At 61.5% G+C, this 25,339-nt stretch overlaps 1 protein-coding gene across 3 annotated transcripts in view; it reads right to left on the reverse strand.

The window, feature by feature from the left end:
• Positions 1 to 17,943, reverse strand: part of LINGO1 (leucine rich repeat and Ig domain containing 1) — a 158,127-nt gene extending 140,184 nt beyond the window's left edge. For 2 of the 3 annotated variants that reach the window (XM_055130935.1, XM_055130933.1), the window contains exon 1: positions 17,806 to 17,943. The gene's annotated coding sequence lies outside the window, so the exon portion shown is untranslated. The remainder of the gene's footprint in view (positions 1 to 17,805) is intronic. The other variant, XM_055130936.1, reaches the window with a different exon arrangement.
• Positions 17,944 to 25,339: the final 7,396 nt, after the last annotated feature.

A 25,339-nucleotide genomic window follows, 5' to 3' on the forward strand; every position in this document is an offset into this window, starting at 1 on the left:
CTCACACACACATACATCACCTACATACACGCACACACGTACACTCACCTACGTATACCCACGTACATACTCCCACTCACACACCCACCTATATACACTCACACACACTCACATGGACACACGGGCAGGCTCTCGCTGGTGCGTCCATTCCCTCAGCGCCCTGCTCACGCACACACACACTCACTCACACGCTACCAGTGGTAGGTGGGGCTCTGGGAATGGGAGTTGGGGGCTGTTCTCTGGGAGACAGGAGGCCGTTCCCCACCACTCAGCTCCGTGGTCAAGCTGCCAAGTCCCTGCCCTTGGCCTTAACCCGGGCGCAGGCTGCTGCAGGCCCAGGAGCACGGCAGGTTCCCAGACTTCCCGGCCGGCCAGGGGCTGCACACCCCGCCTGAGACGTACCCCTCTGCCTGGCCCTGCTCTCCCCGCCGCCCTCCACAGCCTTTCCTGCCCCAGACACCCACCCAATGCCCCCAAGGCCACTCGGAATCACCCTCAGTGCCGGCCTCAGAGACCGGGAGGGACACGGGAAGCCCCTTCTCCCTGGCAAAGGCCCAAGCCCCAAGCGTGGGACCTCGGGAGGGGCCCTGCACTGGCCCTCTCACAGGCAGCTGGGGCCCGGATGAAGCTGTCCAGCCCCCGCCCGGTCTGGTACACAAGCCCCCCACCCTCTGAGTGTGGGCCACGCGCCACCCGGGGTGCACAGGGATTCGAGGTGGCGTGCAGGCACAGCTCTATTTTTCTAGGTGTGTGTTCATTTTTCTGTGTATTGAAAGGAAAATGACAGGCCCGTCACAGCTGTGATTTCCCGGCGTATGGCTCGGGGAGCACCGGCTAAGCCGCCCTCAAACACGAGTTGGCACCAAGACAAGGACTCAGGAGCCAGCGCACAGGAGGGGCTGAAAGGCAGCTGCCACCTCAGGGGACAGGGCCGGGAGTTTGACCGGCTGCTCCGCTGGCCCGTCCCTCTGTCCCCTCCCATAGCACCCCAGCACTGGCCCTGGGGAGTCACCTGGCCCTCAGGGGGAGGAAGAGAAGTGGGGCTGGAAGAGCTGGAAAGGGCTGGAAGGGGCCAGAAGGGCTGGAAGGGAAGGGTTGGAAGGTTCTAGAAGGAGCTGTAAGGGGTGGAAAGAAATAGGTTGGAAGGTTCTGGAAGAGGCTGGGAGGGCTGGAAGGGGACAGAAGGCACTGCAAGGGGGTAGAAGGGGCTGGAAGAGGCTGGAAGGACTGGATGGGAAGGATTGGGAGGTTCTTGGAAGGGGTTGGATGGGGCTGGAAGGGGCTGGAAAGTTCTGGAAGGGGCTGGAAGTCCATCCTTCCCCGAGGCTGCTGCTCCTGTTGAACTTCTAGCCACACAGGCAGCCAAGAGGGACTCGGGAGGGAATGTCTTCTCATTCCTCAGACTACAAAACTGTGCTCCCAGGCAGCAGAGAAATGGGCGTGGAGCAAAGACAGAGCCCACCCGGCCATGGGGCGGCTTTTCCTGGGCACGCCAGGACATCGGGCATCAGGCCTGGACAGCTGCTCAGCCTTGTTGTCCGAGCCCAGCTGCATGCAGATGGGGTGCCCTCGGTGCTCCCCAGGCTGGCACCAGGGAAACAGGGAACTGGCACGAGCAGCAGCCCAGAGCCTGGCAGGCCTCAGGCTACCTGGCCGGAAGCCCCGCGCCCAGCCCCACCTGAGCCAGCAGCACCCCCGGAGCCTCTCCAAGCCCCGAGCTCCAAGATAATGAACGGGCCTCCCGCTCCCTCGCTCCATCTCCCCAAATCCGCCAGCAGCTCCCACTCTCCTGTGGCATCACAGAGTTGCCATGGCGATGGGACCACAAGCAGAGCATGACAGTGACGTGGGGCAGGCGGGGAGCTGCCTGGGAGCCCAGGAGGGACACAGACCCCAGTGCAGGTGCCTCAGCCCAGAGCTCGCGGTCCCGGCAGGGCTGGAGGCCTCCTGCACGCCCAGCTGGCTCCGGGCACCCTCCGTGGAGCCAGGGCGCCCGTGTGCCCCAGAGCCTGAGACCATGGGGACTGCCAGAGCATGGCCAGTGCTGGTGCTGGGGGCCACAGCTCGGCGAGCAGCGTGATCAGAGAGCAGGTATGTGTGTGTGTGTGTGTGTTTGCGTGTGTGTGCGTGTGTGGTGCATGTGCATGAGTGTGATGTATGTGTGTGCATGAGCATGTATGTGATAGTGTGGGGAAGTGTGTGCATATGTGGGTGGGTGCATCCCTGTGCGTGGAAGAGTGTATGCAGGCCGGAGCAATGGTACAATGGGAGAGCACTTGCCTTGCATGTGGCCAACCTGGGTTCAATCCCCAGCACCCCATGTGGTCACCCATGCACCACCAGGACTGATCCCTGAGTGCAGCGCCAGGAGTAAGCCCTGAGCACCTCCGGCTGTGTCCCCCCTCCCAAAAAAAAAAATGAATGTCTGCATGTGCACAGCACATGTGAGAGAGAGAGAGAGAGAGAGAGAGAGAGAGAGAGAGAGAGAGAGAGAGTATGTGTGAATGTGTGCATGTATGTGTGTGCATGTGTGTGTGAGGGGTGTGTGTGGGGGGGGGTGGGGGGGGTGTGTGAAGGCACCTGCCTCCTCCCGGCAACTCAGTAACTCAGTCACAATCACAGAGCCTGGGGGACCCTGTTCATTGTCCAGATGGGGAAACTGAGGTCCAAAGCAGGTCATCCAACAAGTTGCCCAAAATATTAAGCCCAGAGCCCAGTTCTCCTCCGGGGCAGAACTGGGCACCAGCTTTTCCCTCATTCACCCGTTTGTTCGTTTAAGTATTCCCCTGGCAAGTGCCTGCCGGGTGGGTGCTTGGAGACGGGGGTAGAGCTGCAGAGACGCACCCACCGGGTGCTCACGGTCGGGGAGGGCAGAAGTCCAGGGGGCTCCCCAGGGCCGAGGTCACCCCGCCTGAGCCCTGGCCCTGCCACAGATCAGAGGGAGCAGCACCCAGCAGCACCCGGCTGAGGAGGACCCTGAGGAAGGCGCCTGCACCCCCGACCCCATAGGCTCTCAGCCTGCCGGGCCCACCCTGCTGCCCGCCCTCCTCCATGGCCCAGCACCCCGAGGCCAGCCCTGCCCGGGCCTGGGTGCAACCCAGGGGAAGGGAGCCCCTCACCCCTTGTCACCTTGTGGAATCAGGTCCCGCCACTGTGGCACTACCTGGGAGGGGAGTTAGTCCCGAGAGGTAAGAGGGTCCCCCGGGAAGCCCCCTCAGCTCTGCTGTACCCCTCCCAGGGCAGCACGGTGACTTCCCGACACCCTTCGTGCACAGGTGGAAAGTGAGACCGTGAGAGAGGGTGGGGACCCCAGGCTGCTCAGGCTCAGTAGGACAGGGGCTGAACAGCAGGACAGAAGGAAGGGGACTGTGCAGACAAGGGCACAGTCTGGGAAGGCTTCCTGGTGGAGGAGGGCTGGGGGTTGCCTCTGAGCCTATGTGTGAGGGTCTCAGCAAGAGGGAAGAGGGGCACCAGGGCTGCTCTGCTGGCCCCCAGCCCTTGGAACCAGGATGGCAGGGCTGGTGGAGGGGGGGTTGGCTCCACTCTGGGCTCTGATCCACACTGCCCCTGAGAAGCCAGTGGGAAAAGACCAATACACAAAGGGGGCGCAGAGGAGAGGAGAGAGGCAGAGTCATGAGGACCCCAAAACCAGGTGTGCAGAGCAAACGGCAGAAAGACGGACAGACACCCCTGGCCCCACCCCAGAGTCCTGGGCAGCAGCTGAGGCAGAGCGGGGGGCACACGGATGGGGGGAGGTCGGCAGAGCAGGCCAGGGTTCTGCAGAGCCCTCGGCTGAAGTGCAACAGGCGCGGGAAAGCCCTTTCCACGCCTGACGCGGGGCAGAGACCATAAAGCAAAACTGCTGATAAATTCAACAACGTACACTCACCAGACATCAGCACAGCCAAAGACACGGTCATCCCAGTTCCCAAGGCAAACGAGACACGCAGAAAATGCCACTAATATACAAAGAGCCCCTACAAATCAATGAGAAAATAAAAGATGAGAGAAGAGAGAGTTGGCAGTGAATTAGAAGCCCCCAGAGAAGAGCCAGGCTGGCCCGGGGCTGGAAGGGAAGGTGCTCAGGCTCACTCGGAATCAGGAACACGCCGGCCACATGCCCCTGGTTTCTGCCCATCCGACTGGGAAAGATAAAAATGACGGGTGGCAGCCAACGCCGGGAGGAGGTGAGGAATGAGGGTGCACGGGCCATTGGCGGGAAGAGGCCTGGCACAAGCTCCAGAAGGGGACCCAGGCGACACTGGATGCATTTAGACCCACACACCCTCCCCCGAGGCCCCAGTGCTCAGACTCCCCTGCAGAAGTGACCGCGTGGGCCCTCGCAAAGCGCCAGGACGCTCCCCGCTGCTGCGGACAAGACACTGGAGGCGGCCTGAACGTTTACCGATACGGGAATGTGCACGTGAAATATAGCCGAGTCCACGCGGCAACGCCGCAGCCCTTCACGGGGCTGTGAATAGCGGTGGGGAAGCCGCCACGCTTCGGAACAATCCTTTCCAGCACAAGCAGCTTGATGGCTTTGGCCCCCCAAAGGCTGCAGGGTGGGGGAGCCGGGGGGCTTCCACGGTCTCCGCTGCCACAAACGTGCTGTTGGATGTCCAGGAAAACCAAATCAATAAAGAGCTCGTGTGCCTTTATCTGCCCTTTCTTCTAACTTCTGCCCAGCCCCTAACAGAGGATGCAGATTTAGGGGCCTGAAAGATAGTGCAGGGGTTCAGGCCGCTCGGGTGAAGAGGTCGTGGGGTACACCCACTGGGGGCAGCAGGCAGAGTGGGTCTCCATCCCCCACACTCAGTGCTTCCGTTTGCCCCTCCGCTGCCCGCTGAAGTGCCCCTGGGGAGACATTCCAAGGGTGGGAGAGGGTCTTCAAGGGCTGCGGGCTGTGGCTAGGGGGGCCAGGAGAGGATCCCAGCTCCACGCTGGATAACACATCTGCCTCTGCGTCCCCTCCCCTCAGCCCCCTACTCCCACCCTGGTGTGCACGAGGGCTGTCCAGCTGTCCACTCTGGGAACGCCATGGCAAGGTCCAGTCTCTAGGTTGGGGAACCGCCTCCCCACAACCACTCCAAGAGGGCTGGATGGAAGGTCATTAGGAGGGGCCAGAGTGCAAGAGTGGCACAGGGGGAGGCACTTGCCTTGCACTGGGGTTGCAGGGTTCGATCCCCGACATCCCATATGGTCCTCTGAGCACTACCAGGAGTAATTCTGAGTGCAGAGCCAAAAGAAAACCCCTGAGCATCGCCAGGTGGAACCCAAAAACCAAGAGAGAGAGAGAGAGAGAAGAAAGGGTGGGAGGAAGAGAGGAAGGAAGGGTGGGAGGAAGAGAGGAAGGAAGGGTGGGAGGAAGAGAGGAAGGAAGAGAGGGAGGGAGGGAGAGAGAGAGGAAGGGAGGGGGGAGAAAGGAAGAAAGGAAAGAAAGAAAGAAAGAAAGAAAGAAAGAAAGAAAGAAAGAAGAAAGAAAGAAAGAAAGAAAGAAAGAAAGAAAGAAAGAAAGAAGGAAGGAAGGAAGGAAGGAAGGAAGGAAGGAAGGAAGGAAGGAAGGAAGGAGGAAGGAAGGAAGGAAGGAAGGAAGGAAGGAAGGAAGGAAGGAAGGAAGGAAGGAAGGAAGGAAGGAAGGAAGGAAGGAGGGAGGGAGGGAGGGAGGGAGGGAGGGAGGGAGGGGGAGGAGAGAAGGAGGGAGAGAGGGGAGAGAGAGGCAGTCCATTAGGAGCCTGGGCCAAGGGGCTGGGGCTGGGAGCAGCACTGAGCGAGTTGTGGGCCCCAAACCCTGCTGTCACCCAGCTGGGGAGGCCAAGCCCAGAGCGTGCTCTGTCCTGGGCAGGTCAGTGCCGGAAACCCGGCTCCAGCCCTGTCCTGCCAGGCCGTGGCAGCTGGCAGTGGCTCCAGCAGACGGACTCCTGCGCAGGCCCACACTGGCCACTGGCCCAAGCCGGCCCCCTGAGCGGCCTCAGTCCTCCTCCTGAAACAGGTGCCGTCGGACAGCCCCTCCTCTCGAGAGCCCCGGGGGTGTGGAGGGCGGGGCCTGGACAGGCCGGGCCCTCGTAGGCCCCCACCTCTGATGTGTGTCCACACCTCCAAGAGAGCCGCCCTTGATACTGTCCATGTGCAGCCAGGCAGATCGCCACGGGGGGCCGAGCACAGGCTCTGCATGTGGGAGGCCCGGATTCCGCCCCCAGAACCACACGGTCTGCTGAGCACTGAGCCCAAAGTCAGAAAGAGCATCTGGCGGCTTTTCCCAAGGGGGCGTCGTCCCTAAGCCCACATTCATGCTCATGCCAGGGCTCCCAAATGGCCACAGTCCCCACCTCTCCCTCTGGTTCTTGGGCCCTGGGGTGATGACCCTGCTCCAAGGGCCACCCAAAGCTTTAAAGTGGAAGATCCAATGAGAGAGGAACTGTAATCAAGGAAAGCTTCCTGGAGGAGGTGGGCTAAGAAGGTCAAGGTCATGCAGGGGACCCGGGCCCCCTAAAGGATGAATTCAGGCTCGAGAATCACGGCTCTGGGCAGGGAAGCCTCACACCGGCCCCTCCCGCCTCGGGCCGGCCTTGGAGCTGAGTCCCCAGCAGCGGTTCTGACTGGGAGGGGGGAATGAGCCAGAGACTCTGTCCACCCGCCTCCTCTGCGGACGGCGACTCCGTGCCCGAGAGACCAGTCCTGGCCGGCGATGCCCGGTGGCCCCCTCGCAAACAGCTGAGACCCCGGCGGCCGGCCTGGCCGGGCAGGCTGGGGCACGTGGAGCAGCGGCCCTGGGCTCATTCATATTCCAGGCCGGCCGCGGCTCCAATATGGCTGAGGGCAGAGGAGGCCCGGGAGAACGCCCGGGAGAACGCCCGGCGGTGATTCCTCTCCGCTTCCAATTTATTTCCTATCATTAACGCTTTTGAGACGTGCTCGCGCTCTGCAAACAGGGCCGGGGCACAGGGCCGGGAGGGAGGAGCTGGGGAGGGCTGGGGCACGGGGGTCGCTGTGGGGTGGTGCAGGCAGCTGGCTGGGGCCCCTCCCCGAGGCAAGGCCCCCCACCTCCCTGTGGAGCCCGCCTGGCCGCCCCTGGCCTGCTGGCTCAGCCCATCTTGAGCACCATTCACAAGCCGGGGGGGGGGGGGGGGGGGAGTGGGTTTGGCTAACTGGGAAGGCCTGTCCAGGACCGCCCACCTGAACGATGGGGGCAGCTGAGGCCGGTGACCTGCCCCCTCCCCCACGCCGGGGACAAGGAGCCGGGGCTGCCCCCACCAAAGAGAAGCACCCGGAACGGGGTCCCCTGCCTCACACCTGCACCGCCCTCCCCTCCCCCGTGGGTTCAGGTGCTCTGCCTCCCGGCCAGCCCCCCCACCTCCACACCGCAGAGGGGAGCCCCTGGTCCTGTTCAGCGTCTTCCAGGGAGCCCAGCCGTCCTTGGGGTCAGGTCTGAAGGCCCCGCCCCAGGCCGAGCTCAGGCCCCTCGCCTCCTCTGGGCCGTCCCCCGCCCCAGCCCAGGGCTCACCGCCCACAGCAGGACGTGGGCTGTTTCCTGCCTGGAATGTCCCACTGTGTGGCCCCTGCCATGTCCCCCGGACTCCTGCAGGACGCCACCCAGGCTCCCCTCTGACCCTCCCCCTGTCTCCTGATGTCTCTGGCCCCTGAGGACCACTTGGGCTTCAACTCAGGGCGCAGGTGGGGTGACCCCTTCCAGCAGGCAGCTCCCGACCCGGCCCACGCCTGCCCCGCAGGAGGCAGGGGGTCTGCAGCTTGAATGAATGGTCAGAGGGCCACGCTGTAAATGGGGAGACTGAGGCATGTAAAGCCCCTGCCCAAGGCTGCCTGCCTCCCTGCCTCCATCTCTTCCTCTGCCTGTGTGGTGCAGAGAAACGCGGAATGAAAGGTTAGAGTTGGGGAAAAAAGGGAGAAGAAATGTGGTGATTCCCCCGTTTCTCCATAATGTAAAGAAAATTGCTTTTGCCAACTCTCACAGTTTAAAGGCAATTAGAGTTTTGGAGGGGACTCTGGGCATGAGCAGAAGCAGGAGACAGTGCCCAGCACAGAATTCTTCCAGCACGCAAAAGGGGGGGTGTGGGGGGGGGGGGAAGGTGTTAAAAGCAGCGATGCCAGCACTGGGGATGGTGAGATAAAATATTTACAGCCTCCGAGGCCAGAGACCCACACCTACCCCCTGCACCTCTCCACACTCCCGGAGGCAGGAAGCAGGAAGTCGAGGGCTGGGGGACAAGATGAGCCGCTCTCTGGCCTGCACCTGCCCGTGGGGAGGGGAGCCAAAGAGACGCCCCCCGATGTGACGATTCTCCCCGCTGCCGGCCGCCCATGACCCACGGCCACCAGAGAGCCATGACCCCACCCCAGACTCAGCCACAGGCCTCCCTGCTCCGAGACCCCAGCGGGAGCCCGACTGACTGACCAGGCCCTGCACACAGGAGGCCCGGGCGCCACACCTGCCACCACACGGTCAGCACAGAGCTCGGGCAGCCCCCAAGCCAACCCTCCACGGGCTGGCCCCAGGCCTCTGCACTGGCCCTGGGCATGGCCCTGCAGAGGTGTGGTACCCCCTCTCTGTGCAGCCCGCAGGGCAGAGGACAGAGGGAAGGAGAGGACCACGGTCCAACATCTGGGCTCCCCACAGGCCTCTCCAGCTGGGCCAGCCCTTTCTGTTCTTCTGTTCTGGGGTCACACCCATCGATGCTCAGGAGTTACTCCTGGCTCTGCACTCAGGAGTTACTCCTGGTGGTGCTCGGGGGACCGTATGGGATGCCGAAGATCGAACCTCAGTTGGCCACATGCAAGGCAAGCACCCTACCCACTGTACTATCCCACCCCCTGTGCTATCCACCCCCTGCCTATCCCCATCTACGGTACTATCCCCACCTGCTGTGCTGTGGCTCCGCCCAAGGGACCCTTTCCTGGCCGGGCTGGCAAGGGATTGCTCCAGGGACAGCAGGAACCCGTCACCCCAGACCCTCAGGACCTGCCGAGCCAGTAGGATGAGGCTGTTTCCCAAACACTGAGGATCCCGACCCCCTCCGCAGCCGGCCCTCCTCCGAGAGTACAGAGCAGCCTTCGGCCAAGCCCACAGCCCCACAGACGCAGGCCAGCACTGCAGCCACCACACGCCCGAGAGCAGAAACGGGGCTCAAGACAAGCTGGTCCAGCCCCGATCCAGCCCCACTGCTGCCCCCAGGGGCACCCCACAGGGCCTCAGCCCCTGCCCTGTAAATGGGGTCTCTGCTGCCCACCCTCCAGATAGGCCACAGGTCATGCATCCACACACACTCACACATGCGCAGACACACTCACACCTACACACGCACACAGTCACATGCTCATATGCTCTCACACTCATACCTATGCATTCATATACACATTCACACACTCACAGTCACACACATACACTCACACTCACACCTACACCCTCACACACACATTCATACACATTCACACACTCACACACATACACTCTCACACTCACACCTACACACTCATACACATTCTTGCACACTCACATCGTCCCACATATACTCATGCACACTCACACCTATACACTCATACACACACATTCATACATACCCACACAGTCACACACATATTCATACACTCTTACACTCACACCTACACACTCATACACACATTCATGCACACTCACAGTCACACACTCACTCACACTCACACCTACGCATTCATACACACACTAATACTCACACCTCCACATTCATATAGTTACACACACCTACACATTCACACACTCTCACACTCATCTACACACTTAAACACATTCGCACACAGTCACACAGACACACCCATACACACATTCACACACACTTTCACACTCACCTGCACAAACATGCTCACTCTCAGACTCTCCCACACACACCTACACACAGTCACAGACGTAATCTCATGCAACATTCCCACCGTCCATCCCGACCCTCCACCTCTCAGTCTGCTGTCCAGTCCGGCTCCACTCTGCCCTCCGGGGAGGCAGCCCTGCCCGGCCCACAGGGGTTCCCCTGGCCCAGCCTGGACACAGCCTGATCCGAGTCTCTACATTAAACCACACACAAGAATTCGCTTCAGATTTGCCTGACGCTGCAGTTCTTGATGAATCCCCACGGAAAACAAAAGGAAGGAAACAATTAACCTGAAAAAGAACCACTTCCTCTTTCCTGACAGGAGGGGGGTCTCCAGCCTGAGCCAGAGGGGACCCCAGTCCTGCCACCTGCCCGGGTAATAGAACACCTGTGCCTGCACCGGGCTCCAGGACTGGGCTCCCTCTCCCTCTCCCTGTCTCTCTGTCTCTCTCTCTGTATCTCTGTGTCTCTCTCTGTCTCTCTCTCTGTCTCTGTGTGTCTGTGTCTTTCTCTGTCTCTATGTGTGTCTGTGTGTCTCTCTGTCTCTGTGTATCTGTGTGTCTGTCTCAGTGTGCCTATTTATCTGTCTCTGTGAATATCTCTCTCTGTCTCTGTGTCTGTCCCTCTGTGTGTGTCTGTGTGTCTCTCTCTGTCTGTGTCTCTCTCTTTCTCTCTGTCTCTCTCTGTGTGTCTGTGTGTGTGTCTCTCTGTCTCTCTGTCTGTCTGTCTCTCTCTGTCTCTCTCTTTCTGTTTTCCCACCCATCCCCCCCCCCCCCCGGGGTCTCAGTCTCCTCTCTCTGTTCCCCCTCAAGGGTAAAACGAAAGGAAGCGTGACCCCAGGGCAGGAAGTCAGGAGTTTTCTCTGGCTTTGGCCGCTGCTGAAATATTTCAGGAGGAATGTCATGATGTTTACGATTTACTTGGAAACGCTTCGGGGCGGGGGGCAGGGGCAGCGAGTGTGGGGAGACGTGGACAGTCGTGCGGTCCGGGCGGGGCGTGGGGAGAGCACCTTTCCTGCTGCTCTCGCCCCCTTCCTGTGGCTTTGAAGTTTCTCCTCACAGGAAAACTTTCTTTTAAAAAGGAAAGAGAAAGGGAAAGAGAAAGCCCTGTTCCGCACGCCAGAAGCGCCCCCCACGACGAGCCGGCCCCCGGCGGTGCCAAAAGGCAGCCGGGGCTCCTAAGTAGGTTAAACAACCCCCTGCCATCCTCTTTACACGGTTTCCCTGGAAATCGCTTTTTGCAGATTCCGCCAAGTCCCAACGCCATATTCAGAAGCCAGAGCAGCGCCGAGGGGCGACACCTCCCCTCCACCCTGTACCCTGAGCCCGGCCCTCCCCCCGCCAGCTGAGATGAGGACCAGGCACGGCTGTCCAGCCGCCCTTCAAAGACACCCCAGAAACGCACAGCCCCATTTCACAGATTCAGGGAAATGAGACACCAGGAGCCGGAGAGATCACACAGCGGGGACGGCGTTTGCCTTGTACGCGGCCGACCCTGGGTTCGATCCCTGGCATCCCTGATGGTCCCCCGAGCCACGTCAGAAATAATCCTGAGTGTGGAGCCAGGAGTTAAGTCCTGAGCAGCACTGGGTGTGGCCAAAAAACCACAATAGGAAAAGAAAGTGAGACCCCCTTAAACAGACGCAGAAAGTAGACGTGCAAGGAAGCGGGGGAGGGGATGGAGGTCGGAGGGCACCATGGCCCCCCACAGGCCCACCCAGGCCCTGCTTCCCTCCTCCCTCAGGCCCCCCCAACCTCAGGTTCCTCCTTCCCTCTGGCCTGGTTTCTGGTGAGAGGCAAACGGGCCGGGCCTCCCGCAGGGCCCAGCTGACCCCACCCCTGCTGGCCAGCCGTCCCCCACAGGTCAATCCTGGAAGAGTTAGCAGCACCCCCAAATAATCGATTGCAAATTGCTAAATACCATGCAATTCATCGGGGAGAGGCAAGTGTGGCGGGCGTCCGGGCGTCCCCCCGGCCCGCAGGTCCCCGGGGCAGAAGGCCGGTCTGCGGTGGACAGCTCAGCAGAACGGCTGCCGGGATGCAGGTGCTGGAAGACCACAGGCTGGGCCCAGAGTGGGCAGTGGCTGGGCCAGGGAAGCTCCAGGGGGCACACCACAGGCCCCAGCGCGGCCCAGCTGGCCTCCCAGTACCTGGGCTGGGTTGGGCAGCCCGCAGGCCATTCCCGGGCTGGGAGAGACCAGCCGCCGGCCCCAGGGCCCCTCACGGCCTGCAGGCTGAGTGCTCCCCGCCCCGGGAAGCGTGACGGGCTGTGTGGGGAGCAGAAAAAAAAAAACGCCAGAGAAGGGGGTGTTGGGGGGGTGAATGTGTCAGCCGGGCTGTGAGCGGGAAAGTGGGGGTCTCTCACAGCCAAGTAGGACACCTAGGCCCTGGCCAAGGCGACGCCTGTGTGCGGGCGAGCTGCAGGGGCCAGTCCGGGGTGTCCAGAGGAGCCCATGATGGGATGGGACGCCTGGGAGGCCGCTGGGGAGGGGATGTGGCCGTGTTCTGCCCATGAGAAGCTGGGGAGCCCGTGTGAGCGGCAGGACGTGGCCTGGCGGGGGCTGCTGGGGGTTCGGATGTGAGACTCATCTGTCCCCTAACCACATGGTCTCTGAGTGCTGGACAGATACAGCCCCCCCACACACTGGGCCCGGTGTCCTGCCATCGGGGGGGGGGGGGCGGGGGGAACATGTGTGAAAATAGATGTTTCAGTGGAGCCTCAGAAACATCCACGTGGGCTGGGAGGTCATCCAGGCTACAAGGGGGGATGCAGATAAAGGGTCAGAGGGGCTCAGGGACCTGGCTGATGTGAGTGGGGGAGGGACAGAGGGGACCAGGGCAGGGCCCAGAACTCGCTCTGCCCCTCTCTGTCCCAAAGGCGGAGCCCTGCCCAAATGTCTGCTTGGGCTAAAAGTTCAGCCCTCAGGGCTGGAGCAATAGCACAGCGGGTAGGGCATTTGCCTTGCACACGGCCGACCCAGGTTCAATTCCCAGCATCCCTTATGGTCCCCTGAGTACTGCCAGGAATAATTCCTGAGTGCAGAGTCAGGAGTAACCCCTGTGCATCGCCAGGTGTGACTCAAAAAGCCAAAAAAAAAAAAAAGAAGGAAAGTTCAGCGCTCCTCTCCCCGGCCCCCCAAGCCCGAGACCACCCAATTTCACTGGGCCTTCTCCCACTGGGGAAGGGGAAAGGCAGCCCACGGGGATCACTGAGTGTCCCCCAGGCCTGTCCACCCCAGCTGGGAGTGCCGCCGGGCCCAGGATAGTCCAGCCCTGCCCTTATGGACACGGGGCCAGCTGTGGGTCTCTGGAACCTTGGTCCAGAGAGACCCTTGAAGCAGGCACCCTGCCCGCCAGTCCCAGCTGCAGCCAAACCGAGCTCCGCCCTCGGGCTTCCCCCGGGGTCCATGGCCTAGTGAGCAGGACAAAGCAGCGGCCGATGTCCCAGAAAGGGCTGTGACATCACAAGGGATCGGGGACCGAGGCACAGAGGAAATGGCAAAGCCAACTTCATCCTGAAACTAATGACCAGGGTCCTGCCCCTTCAGTCTGGACGGCGGCTGCCGGCCTGTCCAAGGAACAGCCGAGAGCAAGCAAACCTTCCCTGGGACTCCTCAAAGTCTCAGGCTGGGGGGTGGTTGGTCTCTGGCGGTGTGATGATGACAAACATTGTCCCTGCCCTTCCCGAGGACACAGATGAGGAAACCAGGGCTCAGAAAAGTGCCCACTGGGCAGTGACTCCAACCCAACACCCTCGGCTCCCTTGAAGCCAGAAGACCCATGGGGTCAGGGCACCGGAAGGGCGTGTCTCACCCCGAATGCTCAGAGCTCAGGCTGCAGGGAACCTGCCCTGACTCGGCTGAGACCTGAGCGGGCACCCGGCTCTGCAGCTGACTGGCGCTGCCTGGTGGGTGCCAGGCAGGTGGGTCCCAGGCCTGGGCCACCCGCCAAGGTCCGACCTTGCGTGCAAACCAACCTGGACACCAGGATTCCACTCTGGTCTCCTCCCACCTGAGCCTGGGGACTGGCAGTGCCCACGCAGATCCAGGAGTCCAGGTGGTGACCACCGTCCCTCTTTCCACAGCTGGCAGCGCCCCTGCTATGGCCAGATGGCCCCCTATGTTCCTGGCAGCTGGAGTGCCTTGAGTACGTCCTCTGCAGCCACCCACCAGGGACCCCCCCAGGCCCTGGCAGCCCTACCTCCCCTCCCCAGCCAGCCATGGATGCGGCCAGCAGGCCCCAGGCTGGACTGCCCCGCCCCACCCACTGCTTGCTTGAAGACCGTGTTTGAGTTGGGCAAGTGTCTGATTCATAAACGCTTCCTCCACCTATTATCTCTTGTTCCCTTTGCAGTCCCCTGCCACAAACTTCCACCCAAACTCACTCCACATCTCCAGGGCGACAAAGAGCAGCCAGTCCATTCTACAAATGGGAACACTGAGGCCCATGGGAGCTCAGGGACTAGCTCACGGGTGCACAAGACGGGCCCGGGGCTAAAGGCCGTTACGGTACAGGTCTGAGACACCTGCCCCCTTCTGCAGGCCTGGGTGAGGGGTCAGGAGTACTGCTCCACGCTGAGGACGCTGCAGCCCACCCAATCTCACCAGTCCCCACCCCCACGGGGAGGACACTGGCCTCTCAGAAGCCCAGCATGGCATATTCCTGCCGCTGCCCTCGCGTGGAGCCATCAAGCAGCTGGGACCCTCCTCCCTGCCTCGGCTGTCCTGGCCCAGCCCTCCTGCGTCCACCAGAGGGAGTGGTTTAAATCACCCAGTTCACAGCGCCTCTCCGGAGGGACAAGCCTGCAGCCCAGCACGTGGACTCAGTCCACCCTCGGCACCCACAGGCAGCCACCACACTCCGACCCAACACCTCCTGGCGTCCACTCACTGCCACGCCCCATTCATTCACTCATCTGACATGGCTCTGAGTGTCCATCAACCAGGGGGCCGGAGTGACAGTACAGCATGGAGGGCATTTGCCTTGCATGCTGCCAGCCTAGGTCCGATCCCCGGCATCCCCTAGACCACTGCCTGGAGTAATTCCTGCGTGCAGAGCCAGGAGTAACCCCTGAGCATCAGGTGTCACCCCAAAATCAAAAAACAAAAAAAAAAAAGAGTGTCAATCCACCAAGTGCCAGAAACATGGGCACGCATCAAACACGCATGCCTCCAGCCCAGTCCCGCACAGCGGCCTCAATGCCTGATGCCAAGGAAGGCCGGTGGAGGGTCGTGCATCCCAGGAAGGGTGCAGGTTTGTCACACTCGGGGTGACCCCAGTCCCCAGGCAGGCTTCAAACCAAGGATGCCTCCAAACAGGAAGTGAACCCCAAGTACCACATCACAGGCACTGCAGAGCAGGGCCAAGATATGACTCTTGGAGGCAAGACAGGTGGTCCCAAAGGTCAGGAAGAAGCTCCAAGATGGTTCAGGGATACCCCCGGATCCCAAAGGAAGCCTGGGAGTTCAGAGTACCTTTACCCCCATAAGTCACCCCAAGGCTCAGCCCAGGCAACAATTTCCTATGCCCAAATGCGTTGAAACGTTCGCATAAAGTAAACTGCCAATGTGGCAGGGCCAGGGGATGACCTGAAGGAGAATTTACGGGGACACACTAGCCACCCCTTTCCAGTCAGAAGCTTTGGGGGCGGAGGACCTTGGGCAGCTGCCTCCACACCCAGGGGCACCTGGGAACTCCCGGGCAACAGGGGTCCCCCAGAGTGGAGGTTTAGTCCAGGGGTGCATCCAGGCTGCCATGGGGACGCAGAGTGGGGGGGTCACAGAGGCCCACCCGAGGCTGAGTGGAGCAGACCACCTGGAGAAGCAGCGCCAAGAGGCTCTCCAAAGCGTCAGAGTGATAGCGCAGCGGGGAGGGCGTTTTCTTTGCACAGGCCCCTGGTTCAATCCCTGGCATCCCATATGGCCCCTGAGCACTGCCAGGAATGATTCCTGATTGCAGAGCCAGGAGTAAGCCCTGAGCATCGCTGGGTGTGATCCCCCCAAAAGTACAGTGTCCTCCAAAATGCACGTTTAGAACTGGGGTAGGGGGAGTCAACCCAAAGTGCTGAAGCCCATGATCCATGTGAAGACACACTGGTATAGCCCCCCGGAGGGCATGGTCCAAGGAGGGAAGGACGCGGTGGGGAAGCCATTTCTGAGGACGTTTCTAACCAACCACAAAGAAACTCGGGGATAGAGTCTGGGCGAGGCAGAGGGGCTTCCTGCCCAAGCCTGAGGACAATGCCAGGGGTGGCCCTGAGGGCCAAGGCGGGACCCCAGAGTAACACCAGCACTGTATGAGAAAGCAGCTCCTCAAAGTGTCACAGCATAGGCAGACCCAGGCCCCAGATTCGAAGTTACAGTTCAGGGGGGCTGGGGACCATAAGATGCCAGCTGTCAGGCCAAGGGGAGTCGGCTGGGGTGCTGGCTCCACCTGTGCCATCTGAGGGTGCTCTGGGTTGCAGGGAGCAGGAGAGCAGCTGCCGCCGGCTGCAGCTATGGGTGGGACCCCCTCGGTGCCACATCCCCAAAGCCCAGAGTGAAAGGGGCAGCCTGGGGCCAAGGCACCCTCAAACCCCTCCGTGCAATGGAGAGGAAGCCCCTGGGCCTCACACGCTCCTGGCATGGCTCAGGGGCTGGGCTCCACACCAGAGCACTGGCCAGACACAAATTACCAGGCCCCCGAGCCCCCAGTGGACAAGGGCCCAGCCAGCCACACCTGTCCAGCAAAGAGAAGTAAGCTTGAGGTTAGGAAAGAGGGAATGTGGACAGCTCCATTGCATACCCCTTCCCTCCTGCAAAGAAGCATTGGGGGGGGGGGGGCAAGGCTATGAAGGCTTCCTGGAGGAGGAAGCACCAGTCCTGGATAAGGGGCAGATAAGCCTGGAGGTAGTGCCTGACCAATCACCCTGGGGGACAGAGTCTCCCTCCTTCTGGGGGAACCCATCCACTCAAATTCCCTACCCTATCTCAGCCTAAGCAGGGCTGCCCTCCGGATGACAGTGATGGGGCAGGGAGCAGGTGTCCAGGGAGACTCCTGAGACAGGCGGCACTGGGCAGGGGGTAGGAGGATACTCAAGGGGAGGAGCAGGGGAACATGGGCCACCACCTCAGCGCACAAAATAGGACATCAGAAGCCTGGCTCCAAGTAGGAATGCAGGGGCAGGGGCCAAGATGTGTCCCTAACCATCGGGTGCTTTTGAACACCCCCCACACACAACATACACACTCACGCGCGCAAGCACTCACACTCACACACATATAAAGCATACGCACACACATACACACTCACACGCGCGTGCGCGCACACACACACACCACACACACACAAATACCACACATGTCCCCCTCTCCTCATCCCAACTCCCTCTTCCGTGTCCTCCACCGGGCAGTAAAGATGACCTCGAGTCTGGAGGGTCTGGGAGATGCCCCCTCCAGGTCCCGCCTGATCTTCGCTGGTGATTCTATGCCCGCGGTGCTGGACGCGGGTCCTGGGAGACCAGGCGGCTGCGCCCACGTGGCAGGAGAGACCACCCCCTCCGCCCTCGGGGCAATAGAGCCGGCTCCCGGTACCCCTTTCCTCCCTCCCGTACTCTCGGCTGCAGAGACAGGCCAGAGTTCCACCCGGAAAGCACCTCCCGCCCCTCCCAGGTCCCCTCAAAGTTGCTCCAAGTCGCGGGGTTCCGGCGCCAGGCAAGGGTTAGGCGGGGCCGCGCCGCGGGCGGGAGCGCGGTCCCCGGCTCCAGCGCCGAGCGCGCCCCCTCCAGCTCGGCGCGTGCACGCTTCCCACGGACGCACCCCTCGCACCCCACCCCCATCCGCTGCCCCCCAGGCTCCCGCCCAATCAGAGGCCGCGCACGCGGCGCTGCCGGCGGGCAGACACCCCGGCTCCCCGGCCCGCGCCCCCGCGGCCCCGGCCCGGCCGCCGCCGTCTCCCCGCCCGGCCACACTCACCGTCCGGGGCTCGCCGTCCGCGCGCCGCTCCGCTCCGGAACCGCATTCCCCGGCCCGGCTCCGCTCTGCTCGGCTTCCCGCTCCGCAGGGCTCGGCTGGGAGGTGGTGGCAGCGGCGGCCCCGAGCTCGGCAGGGAGGGCGTGTGCGCGCGCGCGTGTGCGGGTGTGTGCGTGTGTGCGTGTGCGTGTGTGTGTGCGCGCGCGTGTGCTATGCGCGCGCGCCGGCGCGTGTGCGCGGGAGGGCCCCGCGCTGCCCTGCGCGTCCCGCTCCTGCGTCCTGCTCTCCACGCCGCGATGCCAGCAGAATCCCGAACGCGCGCTCCCCACCCTGCGCGCGCGCCCCGCCGCCAAAGCCGCACACCCGGCCCCGCACTCCCAGCTGGCCCTCCTGGGGCTCTCGCGAAGGCCCGGCCGGCCCGAGCCCCGGAGCGCCTCCGGGCAGGCCAGCCTCTGGTCCCCCGCCGCTCTCAGAGGACACCTAGTCCCTCCTCCATGCCCAGCCGGGCCGCGCCGGTCCCCAAGCCCAGCCCGAGTGCCCGACCCCGGCTCCAACGCTCGCCCCGGAGGCGCCCACCGCCGTGTCCGCTCGCCCCGCGTCTCGCCGGCTCTCCTCTCCGTGATCTGCTCCCCTCCCTGTCCTCTCGCGCTGCCGCCCTCTCCCGCGGGGACCCCCTGCTCCCCGCCGCCCCGCGCGGCCGCTCACATTCTCCGCATCGCACCGGGCGCCGGCAGGAGCGCGCAGTGGCCGGTCAGGGGCCCCCGGCGCGTGCCCGGCTGTCCGCGGCTCGCCCGGCCGCGCCGTCCCGCGCTCCCACCGCGCCCGGGGCTTAAAGGGAGAGAGCACCAGGCTCGGGGCTCGGCGCCGGGGCGCGGGGCGGGGGCGCGGGGCGGGGGGCGCTGCGGGGACTGTGCGGGCGGCGCCCGGCCCTCGAGGCTAGAGGTGAGTCAAGGAGAAGGAGGACGGGGGCGAGCTGCGCGGAGCAGCCGGCCAGGGGCGCTCCGGGACTGTGGATCCGCCGAGCGGATCCGAGCCCGGAGTAAGGACCCCGCCGTGCTGCGTGCGGGGCCTTGGCTGCGCCTGCGGTGGAACCTGGAGTAAATGCTTCTCTCTTTCTCTGGGCCTCAGTTTACCCTTCTTTGGAAGGCCCGTGGAGCCACGCCCAGCGCTAACCTGCTGCTAATCCCGGAGGAGAGGGAGTCCCAAGGCTGGCGCGCCACCTCAGGGCCCTGCCATCACCCTCCTTCCAAATCGGGTCAGCCCCTCCCTCATGCCAGCCTCCAGAGCCCCAGAGCCCAGGGCGAGCGGCGCAGGCACTTCGCTCTACAGTTAACAGAGATCTCGGCTGTCAAAGACCTCCCGGGAAACCTCAGGACACCATTGGAAGGCTAATCGCACCCCCAGGCTCCTGGCCAGCGTGGCTCGGGATAGCCCTGCTATGTGAACAGATCATTTCAGAGTTCCCTCACCTCTTACTCCCACCAGACAGATCCCCGCACCCCAAACCCCGCGGAAACGTTTTGCCCGTTTTATTCACTAGGTATCTATTTGCGCTCCAGCCTAGCTGGGTCCTGGGGGCCCTCGGGTGATTTGGACGCACTCCACTGCTGACCCGCCAAAAGGAGAGGACTGGGCAGAGGCATGCTCTGCAAGCGGGAGCCCCAGGTTCAGTCCCTAACACCACACGGTCCCCTGAGCACCGCAGCAGGAGTAGCGGAAAATGAGAAGCCAGGAGCACAGGAGGGTATGGCAGAGATCTGTGGGTTTGAAGGACCTCCCTGCAAACTCCTGGAGGAGAGAACATTGAAGCCAGATACGGAAGGATGAGGAGGAGTTGGCTAGGCAAAAGGGAACAGAAAGGGCACGACAAAGAGCATGGCCAAAACGGGAAAGGAGGGGAGGCGGAACTAAGAATGTGCTTGCTGGGTGCGTTCTTTAGGAGTCTCCAGTTTGTTTGGGGCAGCAAATGGGCCCCCGTTGGGCAATGCAAGGCAGAAGTCCCCAACCTCCCATCTGGGGTGGTCAGAGCGGATGACTGAGGGGTTCCAAGGAGGCCTCCTGGCCTCTGAGTGTCCCAGACACCCCGTCTCAGCCTCTATGCCCAGCCTCTGCCGCCAAACGCAGCACAGTCTCCCCCTGCTGACCAGAAGGGAAAATGCAAGAACCCCGCTTCCCTGTGGCAGGGCAAGGAGTCCAGGAAGGGCCAGACTCCCGCACCCACATCAAGGTACCCTGCACAGATCCCAGACTTCCGTGCCCGTGGCTCCCGTGCCAGTTGCAAGCTCAGTGTCCTCATCTATGCGATGGGAATAAACTCACAGCCGCAGAGGCCGGGCTGGCCCCTGAGCCAGGCCTGGGCAGAGCTGAACCGCTGGCAGGAGCCCCAAACCATTAGGTCTCCCCTGCCGACCTCTAGATATGGGAGTGACTCCAGGGCCCCGAGCTCCAAGGGGTGGTCCCCGTTGTTATTCTTTGTGTGAGTGTTTGGGGCCACACCCAGAAATGCCTAGGGGTTACTCCTGGCTCTGCACTCAGGAATACTCCTGGTAGGTTTGGGGAACCCTATGGGATGCCGGGGATCAAACCTGGATCTGCTGCAAGCAAGGCAAGCGCCCTACCCACTGTGCTATCTCTCCAGCCCCTGGCAGTCCCTGGCAGGGACTATGTATCTGTTGTTTATTATTAAACAACAGATACATTGTAAAGGATGTGTGAGAAGCCATACAGGGGACAGGCTGTCCCTTCACTTCCCCTTGCCTGACCTGGCTGTGGGGCCTCTCCCAGAGGCCGCTACTGCGTCCCTGTCCCTCCTTCTTGGGCCCTTCTCCTCCTGCCTGCCCTCAGACTTGCGGGGCTCCAGGGAGATGAGCTCACGGCTGTTGCCTGCTCGGGCTCAGCACATCTCCTGAGGCGACTTCCCAGGGCTCCGGGCAGGCCCCTGGGGCCCCAGGCAGAGACAAACAGCCGCTCCCCCCAGCTCCTGACAGCCGGCAGGAGCAGTTCCTCCCACCGCCCCACCACTCCCACTCACATCTGTTCTGGAAGCCCCCCACCCCCCGCTATGACCCCTATTAGGGACAGTCCTCTGTGTCTCAGCTCCCTCTCACCTCCCCACTCTCGCAGAACCTCGAGGACAGCCTGGCCCCGCAGAGAAATAAACAGGTAGGTCTTAGTCATTTTGCCATTTGTGTCTTTAGCCTGTGTCCAGGGGTCCTGCACGGGGGAAGGCAGGCAGGTATGAAGGTTTCTCTGGAAAAACAGGACAGTGGGTAGGGTGCTTGCCTTGCAGGTGGCATCAATCCCCAGCATCTATCTGATCCCCAGAGCATTGCCAGGAGTAACTTCTGAGTGCAGAACTAGTCGCAGTTCCTAAGCACCGCCCAGTGTGGCCCCCAAACAAACCCAGAGGCATCTTTGGGACCCCCTCCCAGCCCGTGTCCGTGCACGCTGACAGCCCCCAGTAGCTGTGCCTGTGTCCCAGCACAAGCTGACTTCACCAGCCGCAGAGTTGTGAAGCATGAACCAGCTGCCTTGAGGGGTCTTGTGGGGTGGAGGGGGTGCAGCAGGCAGCAGAGGCTAGGGTTGGGTCAGCCTGGGCAACCCCCCTAAAGAGCCCCCTCCCCCGGACCCTCCTGCCCCTGGGCTGGAGCATTATCCCTGGCACCTCTCCACAATTTTCACCCACCTCTGCAGGCCAGTGTGGGGAGACCCTGGCCCTGGTCCAGTCACCAAGCCACATCCTGCCGTGGCTGTACAGGAAGGGGGTCCTTGCTCCCACCTTCTCAGCTTCCCCAGGCAGACGGGAAAAATACACCAGGTCACAGGGTTCAGAGAGTGGGGCGGGATAGCACAGTGGGTAGGGCGTTTGCCTCACATGCAGCAGACCTGGATTCGATCCCCAGCATCCCATATGGTCCCCCGAGCACCGCCAAGAGTAATTCCTGAATGCAGAGCCAGGGGTCACCCCTGAGGATGGCTGGGAGTGACCCCAGGAAAAACATTCAGAGACAGCGTAACTCCACCAAGTTTGGTGGCACCTGATCCTGCACCTCTAAGTCCTCGCCAACCTGCCCCCTCGCTCAGCCCACAAAGCCCACACACAGCTCCAGGATGCCCAGCACTGCACACGTCACCTTCTCGCCCCCCGCTGGCCCACCCTCTGTTTCCACCAATCCTTGTGTGCTGGGTCAGTCACTCACCCCTCAAGCCTCACTCAGCCTAGTGGCATCACTCCCAGTCCAAAGGAAACCAAGGCTTGAACCCAGGTCCTCCCCTGCATGATTCACAGGCTCGACCCCTGGGCCACCTCCCCAGCCCTGGTTCTTTGGTTCTTTTTGTTTGGTTTGGGGGTCACACCCCGCAGTGCTCAGGATCATTCCTGGCAGGCTCGCTGGGGCTCAGGGTTTGAACCTAGGTTGGCTACATGCAAGGCAAGCACCTTGCCTGCTATACTATCCCCCAACCCCTGGGTCCTTTGTTCTTCTTGGGAGCATTTGCACAGGGACCACTCCATGCCAGGGGCCGCACCAGCTGCGAGAGACATGTCAGAGATGGTAGAGGAGACAAACCCACGTGGGTTACCGTGAGAACCTGTACTGTGCAGAGTTGCAGATGCTTGAGTCCGGACCAAGAGAGGCCTCCTGCAGGGGCTGACATAGGAAGCTGGATAGACACTGACTTGGAGCACTAGGGACTCCAGAGGAAAGGACAGTTAGTGCAAAGGCCCTGTGGTGAGTAGAGCAAGAGAGAATGATCACACTGGACAAGATCTAAGGATTAAAAGTAGGTAAGGAATATTCTTGATAACCTTTCAATAGCAATATTACAAACCACAATGCCTAAAAGGAGGGAGGGAGGGAGGGAGAGAGAGAGAGAGAGAGAGAGAGAGAGAGAGAGAAGGAAAGCGCCTGCCATAGAGGCAAGCAGGGGGTGAGGGTGTGGGTGATGAGAGGGAAAGGGGAAAAAAGTAGAGCAAGAGCTTGTGGCCGGAATATGAGGGCAGGAGCTGGAGAGAGGGCTCTGGGTGGCGGGGCGTGGGGCGCTCTGGACTGGCCCTGGAGGTTCAAAGCAGACGGGAGTTAGTCCCTTTAGTCCTCAAAGTGCCTCCAGTCCCCAGCCCTGGGACACTGCTACCCACTTTTCTCACCCAGGCCCTGGCGCAGCAGGAGGTGAGCTGGGCTGGCAGCCCAGGCTCAGATTCTAGCTGCCTGCCCTCTGGGTCCCTCAGAACTGTTAAGGCGGGGACAGCACCTCTCTGCCACCTCTGGCTCTTCTGGACTGTGAACTTAAATGACCCCACCAAAGCCTAGGACTCAGGAAGGGATGCAGGGGGAAGAGTTCTGGGAGGCCTCTCCTCCCTCCCTCCCTTCCTCCCTTCCTTCTTTTCTTCCTTCTTCCCTTCCTTCCTTTCTTCCTTTCTTCTTTTCTTCCTTCCTTCTTTTCTTTCTTTATTCCTTCCTTCCTTCTTTTCTTCTTTCCTAACTCCTTTTCTTCCTTCCTTCTTTCCTTCCTTCCTTCCTTCCTTCCTTCTTTTCTTTCTTCCTTCCTTCTTTCCTTCCTTCACTCCTTCTTTCCTTCCTTCTTTTCTTTCTTCCTTCTTTCCTTTCTTCCTTCCTTCCTTCCTTCCTTCTTTTCTTCTTTCTTCCTTCCTTCCTTCCTTCCTTCTTTCCTTCCTTCCTTCTTTCCTTCCTTCGCTCCTTCTTTCCTTCCTTCTTTTCTTTCTTCCTTACTTCCTTCTTTTCTTTCTTTTTTCCTTCCTTCTTTTCTTCCTTCCTTTCTTTTTTTCTTTCTCCTTTTTTGGGGGATGTAGGAGCACATCCCAAGGTCTTCAGGGCTTACTCCTGGTTTTGAGCTCAGGAATCACTCCTGGCAGGGCTTGGGGGACCATATAAGATACCGGAGATGCAATCCAGGTCAGTCACTTTGCAAGGCAAGCACCCTGCCCACTGTACTCTCTCTGACCCTGAGGCCTCTTCTTTAACTATTCTTTTCTTTTTTATTACTTGTATTTTATGTTCTTGGTTTGGGGGTTGGGGCCCATATTCGGAAGTACCTTACTCCTGGCTCTACACTTGGAGGTCACTCCTGGCAGTGCTCCAAGGACCGTATGGGGTGCCGGGGTTTGAACACCGGTCAGGCGAGAGCAAGGCAAGTTCCGAACCTGCTTTACACAGGCTGCAGCCTGGAGAGCCGACCTGATAACCCCAGGCCCAGCCCTCAGCAAGTCCCCACCCCCTCCCAGGGAGCCCACAGAGACGCTTTTCTCTTGTTCTCTCGCCTGGCAGTGTCCCACCCTGTCTCACTCCTGGGGTCCCGGCAGGCCCGGAAGAGCTGAGTCAGACCCCTGGGCCTTAGCTTTGCCTCCATGCCTCTGTGTCCCCGGGCAGAAGAGAGAAGAAAGCTCTGTGACCTCCACTGCTCCTTCAAGGTCACCACTCCCCCGGCAGCATCCCCTGGGTCCCTGGAAATCGGGGCCTCGGGGCAGACCTATCAGCACACTGTCCTCCCAGCAAGCTGGTGAGCCCCCCTGGAGACGCTGCTTTGGAGTCCCAACCACAGCGGAGAAACTGAGGTTTCAGAGGGAAGGAGCTGCCACAGCCTTGCTCCACTCTGACCTGGAGGGGTCTCAGGGGGCACTCCCTGTGCGCCCCGGGTGTCTGTGGGGCCCCTCCATGTGTGCCCTGGAACCCCCCCCCCAGGGCTGCAGCCCTCTGCTGGGGATACACACTGGCCTCCTGCTGGGTCTCCTGCGGCTTGGGGGACGTGATGGAAAGGACCCACCTGCACCAGAGTCTGTCCCGCACATGCCCTGCAGAGTCCTGCAGCCGGGAAGGGGGCGGTAAAGTCCCCCCAGTACTTCATGGGACTCTGGGGCACTGCTGTCCAGCACGATCACGGGCTGAGGGCAACACAGGGTAGTGCCAAGGAGCAGGGACAGACCTGCCACGCAGATCCCACTGGCCCAGTTGTGCTCTCTGCCAGCCTCACTGGGACCCTGCCTGGGACAGCAACCTAGGGACAGCCTCGGCCACAGGACGACCCCGGTGCCACCGTCAGGAGTGGCCATACATTATGTGGGGCAGGAGGCTGGCAGGGCCACGGGGGCCTAAACCCCCGGGACAGAAGCAGCTGCCACACCCCTTCCACCTGGTCAGGCTCCCCCATGAGGCTGGAGAATGACTGTCAGGCAGGGGGGTGGGTTCCGTGTGTGTGGAGGGTTGACAGCGAGGTCACCTCTGGGAGACCCCCAGCTTGGGGCTGGCCATGCAGAGGGCTTTAGATGCAAGAAGGAAGGCCAGGAGGGAGAGACGAGGAGACGCTGGCTATGCCTCACAGACAGAAGGATGAGAAACCCCAAACCAGCAGGAAGTAGCAGGATAGCTCATGAGGCACATGGGGGGGGGGCGGCAGGGAAGGACGGGGGGTCAGGGCTAAGGTCAAGAGCCTTAAAGGCCGACTCTGAAAGTTGGGGGGGCTGTGATCAAACCCAGACCTGCAGCCACTTCCCAGGAGTTAAACCCTGCAGGCTGCTGGGATC

Source organism: Sorex araneus, chromosome 3 (genome assembly GCF_027595985.1).
Source record: "Sorex araneus isolate mSorAra2 chromosome 3, mSorAra2.pri, whole genome shotgun sequence".
Lineage (NCBI taxonomy): Eukaryota > Metazoa > Chordata > Mammalia > Eulipotyphla > Soricidae > Sorex > Sorex araneus.